Source organism: Pseudophryne corroboree, chromosome 6 (genome assembly GCF_028390025.1).
Source record: "Pseudophryne corroboree isolate aPseCor3 chromosome 6, aPseCor3.hap2, whole genome shotgun sequence".
Classification (NCBI taxonomy): Eukaryota; Metazoa; Chordata; class Amphibia; order Anura; family Myobatrachidae; genus Pseudophryne; species Pseudophryne corroboree.
In genome coordinates this window covers 51,115,039-51,128,421 of record NC_086449.1, presented here as the reverse complement: position 1 = coordinate 51,128,421, position 13,383 = coordinate 51,115,039, and the positions used below count along the sequence as shown (strand labels likewise).

The following is a 13,383-nucleotide window of genomic DNA, read 5'->3' as shown; positions in this document are numbered from 1 at the left end:
TGAGAGTCCGGTTGACAGCAGTAACGCCATGACTGCGTTTTTAATCCTGTTGAGCTCTTACCATATGCTTGATCAGAAGTGGCGCAATTTGCCTTAGACAGCCATACAATTGGGATACAAACTGAACGATGTTAGGCTCTTGGGACGGGATCAGTACTTAATCCCGCAGGATGGGATCCCGGTGGTCGAAATACAGACGCCGGAATTTCGACCCCACAATCCCGACAGGGGTGGCGAGCAGAACGCAGCCCCTTGCGGGCTCGCTTCGCTCGCCACGCTGCAGGCACGGTGCTTTGCTATGCTCAGCACGCTTTTATATTCTCCCTCTATGGGTGGCGTGGACGGAGGCAGAATATGTCGGGATTGTGCCGGTCGGGGTTCTGGCGTCGGTATTTCGACTGCCGGGATTCCGTCCGGCGGGATCTTGACCGCATCCCCTTGGGACAATTGCTGCTCCCACCCATCTTTTAATAGATGTAGTATCCCTCTGCGTTGTCTACCATAGAGGAGTTTGAAGGGTCTAAACCCCATACAGTCTCTATATAAATAAAGGATAATAATAATAATAATAATAATAATAATAAAAGAGGCTTGAGGTACCTCTCAAACTACCAACATTAGCTAAGGTAAGAGTAGGTCCTAATCTCGCTTCTCCTGTGACACTGCCCTTTTCATCATCTGCATAAGGGTTCTGTTAAAGCATTCAACCAAGCCGTCTGTCTGCGGGTGGTATACCAAAATGGTAATTCTATCCACCTTTAACAGGCGACACAGGTATTTCATTAATTTAGACACAAAAGGGGTACCTTAGTCGGTCAGGACCTCTATTGGTATTCCTAGACGGGTATACAGCATCAAGAACTCCTGGACAATAGTGCTAGATTTCATGTTACATAGTGGTATGACCTCCGGGTACCCGGTGGAGTAGTCCACAGTCACCAATATATACTGATGCCCATAATCCGATTTTTCTACTGGCCCCATCAGATCTATAAAAATTGTCTCAATAGGCATGGAAATTATAGTCAGGGAAACCAAGGTCGCCCTAAATTCTGTCTGGGGTGCATTCTTTTGGTACACTGGACATTCCTGACAATATTCTTTTACTGCAGCATGAATGCCTGGCCAGGAGAACCATAGCTGGATACGCTTGAGAGTTTTCCTCTCCCCTAAATGGCCACCCCATAAATGCATGTGAGCTGCACTCAATACCAGCTGCTCGTGTTTTCGGGGAATCAGCAACTGGTCTACCTTTTACCTTGCAAATAAGTTACAAGGTAAAACAAATTGTTTTTCACGTAAAGTAAGGTACACCTTCAGGTGGTAAAGCAGAGTTTACCTTACCATTTACCACTACCAAATATTAAAAAGTATTAGACAAGTTGCCATCGTTATGTTGATCTCGCCTAAAGTCCTGCAAAGACACTCTTTCGCAAATGGGGGACTAATGTGTCTCAATCTCACTGGCAAGAGAGGGCTTTACAGTCATACAACCTTGGCTTCCAGTAGATCTTGGCCCCTGCGACAGCTTAACCTTTGTCTGTCTGCCAATGTCATGCCAGGTAACAAACTCCTGCAACAGTGGGAAGTCCTGGCCCAGGATTAGTGGATAAGGAGGTTTGGAAGCTACTGTGACTACCATTTTTACTGGTCTTCCTTTAATCACCACCGGCAGGTGCACTCATGGGCATTCTTCTATGTCACCAAGTATACATAGCATCTTTACCAGAAGCACAACCTGGCCAGACCCGGGAAGAACCAGGTTAGCAGAGATGAAAGACAATTCACTACCAGTATCAACCAAAGCCCAGATATCCCAGCCTTCAATCTGTACCATCAGATGAAACGGTAGTTTCAGCTGGGGAAATAATTCCAGGCACCATACTGAATACAGGTTGTGCTGTTTTCCCTGAGCTGCAATCCACTAGCTCACCCTGCTTTAGGAAGTACCGCTGTGCATGACTGGGCTCTCTGCACTCAAAACATATGACTGGAGACGGGCTGTTTGGTTTAACAATGGGGATCTGGGTATTGGGCTTAGGTACTGGCTGTAACCCTTGCTTGGCTTTATTAAAATTTCCCAGGGTCAGATACCTCTCAATCACCACTGCTAGCTCCTCAATTGTCTGGGGGTCAGCCTGCAAAGGTCCAGTGTTTTACACCACGGTCTAATACCCGTATAGCCTGGTCTAGAGCCATCACTTCCACTACGAAGATTTTTTTTTATCTGTAACCAGGTTTTACTCAGTTTGGCCAATCATGCCAGTTTGACAACTGGAGGCTCAGATGGGTTCAGCTTCAACTCATAATATTCTTGGGTTTGCTGGGACCAGTCACCCCAATCCTGCTGAGTATAGCTTCCTTCAAGCAAAGATAAGAGCTGACTTCAGACAACTTTAACTCAACATAGGCTCTCTATGACTCCCCTGTGCGATAAGGAGCTAATCTAACCCTTGATTTCTGGTATCAAATAGGTCGCCCAAGACTAGTTAACCCTTGCAAAACTACAGCTACATATTCAAAATAGTAAATTATAATATGGTGGTTGTGCCCACTTTGCCAGCGTATTTCATTCACAATCAATGTTGGGCCAAGCAGAATACAAGTGGGTCATATGTAAGTGACCACCCTCTGTTAATTTCAGGTGTCAAATTTGTGGCCCAAGACTGGTTAACCCTTGCAAAACTACAGCTACTTATTCAAAATAGCAAAACATGTTGTGTGTGCCCACTTTGCCAGTGTATTTCATGCCCAAAACAGCGTTGGGCCAGACAAAATACAAGTGGGTCACATGCAAGTGACCACTCTCTGTTGATTTCAGGGGTCACATTTGTGGCCCAAGACTAGTTAACCCTTGCAAAACTACAGCTACTTATTCAAAATAGCAAAACATGGTGTGTGTGCCCACTTTGTCAGTTTATGTCATGCCCAAAACAGCGTTGGGCCAAGCAAAATACAAGTGGGTCATATGTAAGTGACCACCCTCTGTGGAGATCAGGTGTCAAATTTGTGACAGAAGACTCATTAACCCTTGCGAAACTGAATGATCTGAATAAGAAGCAGGAGTTTGAATAAGAAGTGAATAAGAAGCAGGAGTTTGAATAAGAAGTGAATAAGAAGCTTCCCGAATAAGAAGCTAACTTCAGCCTCGTGGCATGCCCAGGTGTTTTTAAGGAGGGCACCTGAATTCAGCGATGACCACTTCCAGCCTCTTGTGTCACAAGAATTGTAGCAGACCTTACCTGGCGCAGATAGGAAAAATCTTCCATGTTCCGGTAATTGCGCATGGTTCTGCGATCAGCTGCATATGGCGATGCATTCACAGTTTCTGCAATGGGCGTTATTTCTCAATTTCTGGGCGGCAACTATTTGATCGCAGAAACGGCTTTTTATCAGAAATTGCAATCCTTACTGCATAAGGGGCCTAATTCAGACCTGACTGCAACAGCAAAATATTTCTGTAATGGGCAAAATCATCTGCAGTGCAGGTGGGGCAGATGTAACATGTGCAGAGAGTTAGATTTGGGTGGGGTGTGTTCAAACTGAATTCTAAATTGCAGTGTAAAAATAAAGCAGCCAGTATTTACCCTGCACAGAAACAGTATAACCCATCCAAATCTAACACTCTCTGCACATGTTACATCTGCCCCACCTGCAGTGCACATGGTTTTGCCCATTAGAGATAGATTTTGTTTTTGCGATCAGGTCTGAATTAGGGCCTAGGTCCCAAGTGTGGGGAGCTGGTCACTCATACCATATATGGTGCCCACAGACGTCTCTCATACACCAGGCACATCGCTCACCTCAATGCCGGTCACCGTCACCTCCTCCACTGAAATGTGTTGTGTCCAATGTTGCCAACTCTAAAATAAAAAACAAGCAGCTGATGTGTGAAAAACAAGCCCAGCACCAGCGTCCTCACTCCTGCTCCTCTCTCCACACACACAGGAAACTTCTCCTCCCCCCTCCTTCCCCTAATCCATGTCCTCCACTCTGAGCTCACACAGAGCCTCTCTCTCACTCCCTGATTGTATTAACTCCTTCAGCTCCTGAAGTGGTGACAGCCCCATAGTAAAGCAGGAAAATGCAAGGGTGTGGATCATAGGATTCACAGTGTCTAGGTCGACAATGTTTGGGTCAACCACTATAGGTCGGCAGTCACTAGGTCGACAGTGTGACCCTCCCTTATGTCTGACAAGGTTACTAATTCTAATAATGTGCCTCCACCCAAGCTATTGCTCTAATAACAGGCTGCCTGGGATGCCTGACTGCTATATGTACATATATATATATATATATATATATATATATATATAAATCATATATTACCCATATACCTGTTCTTCTTTCCAGCTCTTCTAATTAACCTCCAGCAACAACAGTTGGTAAGTATTATATTTGTAATATTATTTTACACACCTTATTCATATACTAATAAGTAATAACTAGGTTTATGCATACACCCATGTCCTAGCTACCCCACTCTCCTATACAAAACAACTGCATGCAATACACAATACAATATTTGGTGATAACCGCGCTGAATAAGTGACCCGGGTACTCTGAAAAAACCTGAGTTGCGCAAGTTGTGGCCCATAAAGATGATAAACAACAATGTTCTGTTATATTCCAAATATATGAGAGTGTGAAAGTTCCTTTACTGAGTCTGAGGCCACTTTAGAAATTCCTGCTTAGATGTGTAACTATGTAATTCTTTATCCTGGTTACCAGTGTAGCCCAAAATAAATGACATTCCTCTGTTCTGAATGTAAAGTTACATGACTCTGTATCCAGTAAGCTGAATGTAGAGAACTGATCTATGTCATGAAGTATAAAGACCCAGTATATCTCATCCGCTGGCTTAGTACAAAGAACTCTAGATCTCATAACATCCAGATGGGTAACGTGTAGAGATGAGCGGGTTCGGTTCCTCAGAATCCGAACCCGCCCGAAGTTCAGCCTTTTTTGCACGGGTCCAAGCAGACTCGGATCCTCCCGCCTTGCTCGGTTAACCCGAGCGCGCCCGAACGTCATCATCCCGCTGTCGGATTCTCGCGAGACTCGGATTCTATATAAGGAGCCGCGCATCGCCGCCATTTTCACACGTGCATTGAGATTGATAGGGAGAGGACGTGGCTGGCGTCCTCTCCGTTTAGAGACACTTGATTTACTACTAATTTTGGGGAGCATTTGGAGTACTCAGTACAGTGCGGAGATTTGCTGATAGTTAGTGACCACCAGTTTTATTTATTATAATCCGTTCTCTGCCTGAAAAAAATGATACACAGTCACATACCATATCTGTGCTCAGCCTCAGTGTGCTGCATGATATATCATCTATGTATATCTGACTGTGCTGAGTGCTCACTGCTCACACAGCTTAATTGTGGGGGAGACTGGGGAGCAGTTATAGCAGGAGTACAGTGCACACTTTTGCTGCCAGTGTGACCACCAGTATATTGTCTGCCTGAAAAAGTTAAACACTCCTGTGGTGTTTTTTTTTTTTATTCTATAAACGCATTCTCCTGACAGTGTCCAGCAGGTCCGTCATTCATTATATTATATAAATATTTACCTACAGTAGTGTTATATATTTTCTTTTTTTATCTCTATCATCTTTATCATCTCTATATTAGCAGACGCAGTACGGTAGTCCACGGCTGTGGCTATCTCTGTGTCGTCAGTGCCCGTCCATAATTGTATACCTACCTACCTGTGGTGGGTTTTTTGTTTCTATCTTCTTCATACTAGTAGTTTAGGAGTCTGCTGACAGTGTCCACCAGGTCCGTCATTATATTATATACCTACAGTAGTAATATATTTAGTATATTATCTATACTAGCAGACGCAGTACGGTTGTCCACGGCTGTGGCTATCTCTGTGTCGTCAGTGCTCGTCCATAATTGTATACCTACCTACCTGTGGTGGGGTTTTTTTTTCTATCTTCTTCATACTAGTAGTTTAGGAGTCTGCTGACAGTGTCCACCAGGTCCGTCATTATATTATATACCTACAGTAGTAATATATTTAGTATATTATCTTTACTAGCAGATGCAGTACGGTAGTCCACGGCTGTGGCTATCTCTGTGTCGTCAGTGCTCGTCCATAATTGTATACCTACCTACCTGTGGTGGGGTTTTTTTTTCTATCTTCTTCATACTAGTAGTTTAGGAGTCTGCTGACAGTGTCCACCAGGTCCATCATTATATTATATATACCTACAGTAGTTATATATATATATTTTTTATATCATTAATTATCATCTCTATACTAGCAGACGCAGTACGGTAGGCCACAGCTGTAGCTACCTCTGTGTCGTCAGTCACTCGTCATCCATAAGTATACTATCCATCCATCTCCATTGTATACCTGAGGTGCCTTTTAGTTGTGCGCATTAAAATATGGACAACAAAAATGTTGAGGTTTAAAAAATAGGGAAAGATCAAGATCCACCTCCACCTCGTGCTGAATCTGCTGCCACTAGTCATGGCCGAGACAATGAAATGCCATCAACGTTGTCTGCCAAGGCCGATGCCCAATGTCATAGTACAGAGCATGTAAAATCCAAAACACAAAAGATCAGTAAAAAAATGACTCAAAAATCAAAATTAAAATCGTCGGAGGAGAAGCGTAAACTTGCCAATATGCCATTTACCACACGGAGTGGCAAGGAACGGCTGAGGCCCTGGCCTATGTTCATGGCTAGTGGTTCAACTTCACATGACTATGGAAGTTCTCATCCTCCCGATAGAAAAATGAAAATAGTTAAGCTGGAAAGAGCACAGAAAAGAACTGTGTGCTCTGAGATGGTATTACAAATCCCCAAGGAGCGTCCAAGTGTGTCAGAGGTTGCGATGCCTGACCTTCCCAACACTGGACGGTAAGAGGTGGCTCCTTCCACCATTTGCACAACCCCTGCAAGTGGGGACAAATTAATACTCAGTGAGGAGGATTTACACTGTGAAAGGGGTGAGGAATCGGAGGATGATGATGAGGTGGACATCTTGCATCTGTAGAGCCAGTTTGTGCAAGGAGAGATTGATTGCTTCTTTTTTGGTGGGGTCCCAAACAAACCAGTCATTTCAGCCACAGTTGCATGGCAGACAATGTAGCTGAAATTATGGGTTTGTTAAAGTGTGTATGTCCTGTTTATACAATATAAGGGCGGGTGGGAGGGCCCAAGGACAAGTCTATCTTGCACCTCTTTTTCTTCTTTGCATCATGTGCTGTTTGGGGACTAGTTATTTTAAGTGCCATTCTGTCTGTAACCGCAGTGCCACTCCTAGATGGGCCAGGTGTTTGTGTCGGCCACTTGTGTCGCTTAGCTTGGCCATCCAGCTACCTCATTGCACCTCTTTTTCTTCTTTGCATCATGTGCTGTTTGGTGCCTATTTTTTAAATCTACCATCCTGTCTGCCACTGCAGTGCCACTCCTAGATGGCCCAAGTGTTTGTGCCGCACACTTGTGTCGCTTAGAATAGTGATACAGCTACCTCATTGCGTCGCTTTTTCTTCTTTGCATCATGTGCTGTTTGGGGACTAGTTTTGAATAGTGCCATCTTGTCTGCAACTGCAGTGCCACTCCTAGATGGGCCAGGTGTTTGTGCCGCACACTTGTGTCGCTTAGAATAGTCATACAGCTACCTCATTGCGTCGCTTTTTCTTCTTTGCATCATGTGCTGTTTGGGGACTAGTTTTTGAATAGTGCCATCTTGTCTGCAACTGCAGTGCCACTCCTAGATGGGCCAGGTGTTTGTGCCACACACTTGTGTCGCTTAGCTTAGTCATACAGACACCTCGGTGCAACTTTTAGGCCTAAAAACAATATGGTGAGGTGTGAGGTGTTCAGAATAGACTGGAAATGAGTGGAAATGAATGTTATTGAGGTTAATAATACCGTAGGAGCAAAATTACCCCCAAATTCTGTGATTTTAGCTGTTTTTATGTTTTTTTCCAAAAATCATCCAGAACCAAAACCAAAACCAAAACGCGAAAGGGTGGTTTTGGCAAAACCAAGCCAAAACCAAAACACGAAAATGGAATTAGAACCAAAACCAAAACACAAAACACGAAAAGTGCCAGCCGCACATCTCGTCGTGACAGTTTTTCTTCATACAGACTCATTTCTGTCTTGAATATTTTCTACATTAAATTATAGCATCAGTGTCTCTTTCTCTCTGAACAGATCTACTTGCAGTCTCTGAATAGCTTGTGTAGCTAGTGATTTATACTCTAATATTCTTAGTCTTATTCGACTGCATAGACGATTTCATCTCCCTTGTGTATATATACGTATACAATTATAATCTCCACTTCTGTGACAAAGCATCTAATAAAATGATATACAAGTCCTTCCGTTTCTCTATTAGATGCGTATGTAAGGACAGCCAATGGAATATAGGCTCTCATTCCGAGTTCTTCGCAGCAGTTCATCGCATCGCAATCGGCGGAAATTTGCAAACTGCCCATGCGCGAGTTCCGCATTGCGCGTGCGCAAAAGTCAGCGTAACGACATTTGTGCAAAAATACTAACTGACTTTCAGTATGTATTACTCTACCGAAAAGAGGGTGTGACGGAGGCGGTGCGGAGGCTTGGCTTCGTAATCTAACGATATGGGCATGAAAGTAGGTGGCTAGTGTGGGAGTATGCAAACGGCAGTAGGCGTGTTTTGTGCAAAAATGCGTAACGCAACAAATGTTCGTTAGCTGAACGCAGCTGAGGAGTAAGTCTGCAGCTACTCAGCCCTTGTGAACTACTGCTACAAGTGTGTCTGCCCTATTTAGCAATTCATTTGCAAATTAATGCTGCTTTCACATTGCAAACCCTGCTTTTAAAACGGTTCTTTAAACGGTTCTTAAAACGGGTCTGAGCAGTTAAACCCCCTTCACATCGCATGTTGTAACCGGTATATTACCATTTCATTACCGTTATTATTAATTAATTGATTATTAATAATGTGGCAAGTCGTATGATGCAACCCAGCAGCTTCAAGCATCTTTACCATGTTTATGTAGATTACTTCACTGTCCCAGTGATTTGTCTACATATCTCTTCATCCCCTCTGATCCTAAGCAGCTCTCTAACCTCCTCATCACTCCAATTTGCCATTTTAAACTGTATTCTGTATAATAAAATGCTTCTTCACTCTCATGTGTTTCCTCCAGTTTATTTCCTGCTTCTGCCTGGTGACATCACGCATGGAGACAGCCTATCGCCTTCTGTGGCTTGGAAATACCATTTCTGAGCCTTTCACATTGCACAATGAAACGGCTCTGAACCGTGTAGCACCCTGCTTTTTAACCGTTTTAAAATACCAGTAATCTGTAACCAGTAAATTCAAAGTGGCCCTTTCACACCGCAGCTAGAACCGCTTTGGAAGGCTTAAAAAACGGCAATTTACCGGGTTATAGCTGCGGTGTGAAAGGGGTATAAGTCACCTGTTGAGCAATTACTTGCCAAACACTGCAGTTACAAATGACTGTTATCAGCAACTGTTTTCACACATAACAATTTATCATTTACCATGTCTAAATCTGACACACTCACAAATAATGTACTTTTTTTATTGTTGTGGAAAATACTTTGATGTTAACAGCATGTTTTATAAAGTTGTACCCTTCATCAAGATGTATAAACTACATCAGCTAAATGGCAACATGCCATGTTTTCTGCATTGCCATCTTCCTTTGTACATACCAAACAACATGAGCCACATAATGCAGCCTACACTTAATGTTACTTAATAACACACTTATTTTATTCTTGGAACATGTGACCCTTTGTAATACTATGGCATGTTGCCCCTAGTAACCCAAGTTGATTTAAAATTTTGTTTTTATTTCTTGGCACAGTTAAGTGTTGTGAAAGGCATAAATTTACTAAATTAGAGTTTACAATGTTTTTAAGAATATTCTATGATTGTTCCCTTGTACCACAAATGTCAATATGCAATTTACTGTTCACATTTTTCAATAGTGCATAACCTTAAAAAAAACACACAAGCATTTTTTTTTTTAAATTTTTGCTTTACTTAAGAAATTATAGCAATTCAAAAAGCCAACATGGCTAGAAATTAGCATGAAAATAAAATTGGTCATAGCAACAAACAGCTGCCAGTGGTGATTTTTACATAACAGTACCCAGTACTGTGTTGCCCTCATCTACTGGCAAAATGCAATTTTTAATCATAACATAAATATATGTTGTGAACCCCCTGCCAGAGGATACTTTTTTGAAAACTGAGGTAGATTCTGACCACAATACACAAACCCAAACATACACAGCACGCTAGGAAGAGGAAGATGGATCAAGTGTACAGGAAAATAACTCACAGGCTACAAAACATAAAACAAAACAACAACCCCCTTTCATCATGAGGGAGTTGTCCATTCTGGCCACACAAGCCAAAAACAAAATACATAAAGGCAGCATGTCAAACATGGGTGCTGGGCATCTGGAGAGACATTACTTTCTCTTCTTTTGCCACGCCTGATGTTGTTGGTCACGGCTCGGTCTGCGAAGTGACCTTCGAGGGCCATGCCCAGTGGGATCTTCTTCCTGGGCAGGGAGAGGGGAGGGAGCAGATGTGGCTGGCTCCCTGCCACTGTGGGCAAGGCGGCCAGCGATGTCCTGGAGCCAGGCCAGGCGCTACCCGCTCATCAAAGGGATGCAGTGCAGGGAGGCGCTGGGACGGATAGGCGCTCCCCCTGCTATGCATCCTTTCCCTGCTGCACCGTCCTGACCCCCCTGCTACTGCTGCTGCCACTGCTGTGTCTGTCACTGTATGACAGGTACTAGCAGCGGGCACCTGCAGCATGAAACGCCTCCTCCCTCCCCTCACCTCATCTCATCTGTGTGAAAGCGCCGAGTACGGGACAGAAGGGGGCGGAGCTACATGGGAGGGAAGGGGCATGGTTAAATGGGTCATAAGGGGGCGGAGCTACACGGACCTGGCTGCTGTACAGAGGGAGACTGGGTTAGGTAAGTGGAGGGTGAGAGAGAAGTGTGTGTGTGTGTGTATGTGTGTGTATATGTGTGAATTGTGTGTGTGAGGTATGTCTGTGCGCACGCTCTATGGACGCCACTACTGGGGGGGCATTACGTATAAGGACGCTATTACTACAGGGGGGCATTACGTGTAAAATCGCTACTATTGGGGGGGCATTACGTATAAGGACGCTAATACTACAGGGGGGCATTACATATAACAACGCTACTATTGGGGGGGCATTACGTATAAGGACGCTAATACTACAGGGGGGCATTACGTGTAACAACGCTACTATTAGGGGGGCCATTACGTGTAAGGACGCTACTACTACTGGGGCTGGGGGCATTACGTATAAGGACGATACTACTACTGGGGTGCACTACGTATAAGAACGCTAATACTACTGGGGGGGCATTACGTATAAGGACGCTATTACTACAGGGGGGCATTACGTGTAAAAACGCTACTATTGGGGGGGCATTACGTATAAGGACGCTAATACTACAGGGGGACATTACATGTAACAACGCTACTATTGGGGGGGCATTACGTATAAGGACGCTAATACTACAGGGGGGCATTACATGTAACAACGCTACTATTGGGGGGGCAGTACGTATGAGGACGCTAATACTACAGGGGGCATTATGTGTAACAACGCTACTATTAGGGGGGCCATTACGTGTAAGGACGCTACTACTACTGGGGCTGGGGGCATTACGTATAAGGACGATACTACTACTGGGGTGCACTACGTATAAGAACGCTAATACTACTGGGGGGGCATTACGTATAAGGACGCTATTACTACAGGGGGGCATTACATGTAAAAACGCTACTATTGGGGGCATTACGTATAAGGACGCTAATACTACAGGGGGGCATTACATGTAACAACGCTACTATTGGGGGGGCATTTCGTATAAGGACGCTAATACTACAGGGGGGCATTACATGTAACATCGCTACTATTGGGGGGGCATTACGTATAAGGACGCTAATACTACAGGGGGGCATTACGTGTAACAACGCTACTATTAGAGGGGCCATTACGTGTAAGGACGCTACTACTACTGGGGCTGGGGGCATTACGTATAAGGACGATACTACTACTTGGGGGCATTACGTATAAAAACGCTAATACTACTGGGGGTGCACTATGTATAAGGACGATACTACTACTGGGTGTGCACTACGTATAAGGACGCTGCTACTACTACTGGGGGGGCGTTACGTATAAGGACGATACTACTACTGGGGGTGCACTATGTATTAGTACGATACTACTACTGGGATGGCATTACGTATAAGGACGCTACTACTACTGGGTGTGCACTACGTATAAGGACGCTAATACTACTGGGGGTGCACTACGTATAAATACACTACTACTTCTGGGGGCTATTACGTATAAGGAAGCGTCTACTACTGGGGGGGCATTACTTATAAGGACGCTACTACTACTGTGGGTGCATTATGTATAAGGATGCTACTACTACTGGGGGGGCATTATGTATAAGGACACTACTACTACTGGGGGGGGCATTATGTATAAGGACACTACTACTACAGGGGGGAATTATGTATAAGGACACTACTACTACAGGGGGGCATTATGTATAAGGACACTACTACTACGGGGGGCATTACGTATAAGGACACTACTACTACTGTGGGGGGCATTAGGTATAAGGATGCTACTACTACTGGGGGGGCATTATGTATAAGGACACTACTACTACTGGGGGGGGCATTATGTATAAGGACACTACTACTACTGGGGGGGCATTATGTATAAGGATGCTACTACTACGGGTGGGGCATTACGTATAAGATTAAATAAGAATTTACTCAACGGTAATTCTATTCCTCGTAGTCCGTAGTGGATGCTGGGGACTCTGTAAGGACCATGGGGAATAGACAGGCTCCTCAGGAGACTGGGCACTCTAAAAGAAAGATTAGGTACTATCTGGTGTGCACTGGCTCCTCCCTCTATGCCCCTCCTCCAGACCTCAGTTAGAATCTGTGCCCGGCCAGAGCTGGGTGCTCCTAGTGGGCTCTCCTGAGCTTACTAGTTAAAGAAAGTATTTATTAGGTTTTTTATTTTCAGTGAGCTTCTGCTGGCAACAGACTCACTGCTACGAGGGACTGAGGGGAGAGAAGCAAACATACCTGTTCACAGCTAGGTTGCGCTTCTTAGGCTACTGGACACCATTAGCTCCAGAGGGTTCGAACACAGGCGCCTGTCCTCGATCATCCGTCCCCGGAGCCGCGCCGCCGTCCCCCTCGCATGAAGACGGCGAAATCGGCGGCTGAAGACTGCTGTCTTCATTTAAGGTAGAGCACAGCACCGCAGCTGTGCGCCATTGCTCCCACAGCACACCACACACTC

The 13,383-nt window shown here is 44.5% G+C and overlaps 1 protein-coding gene across 2 annotated transcripts in view; it reads right to left on the bottom strand.

The window, feature by feature from the left end:
- The window catches only part of LOC134936077 (zinc finger protein 84-like), a 37,133-nt gene extending 33,175 nt beyond the window's left edge, over positions 1-3,958 (bottom strand). For both annotated transcript variants that reach the window (XM_063930984.1, XM_063930985.1), the window contains exon 1: positions 3,804-3,958. The gene's annotated coding sequence lies outside the window, so the exon portion shown is untranslated. The remainder of the gene's footprint in view (positions 1-3,803) is intronic.
- Positions 3,959-13,383: the final 9,425 nt, after the last annotated feature.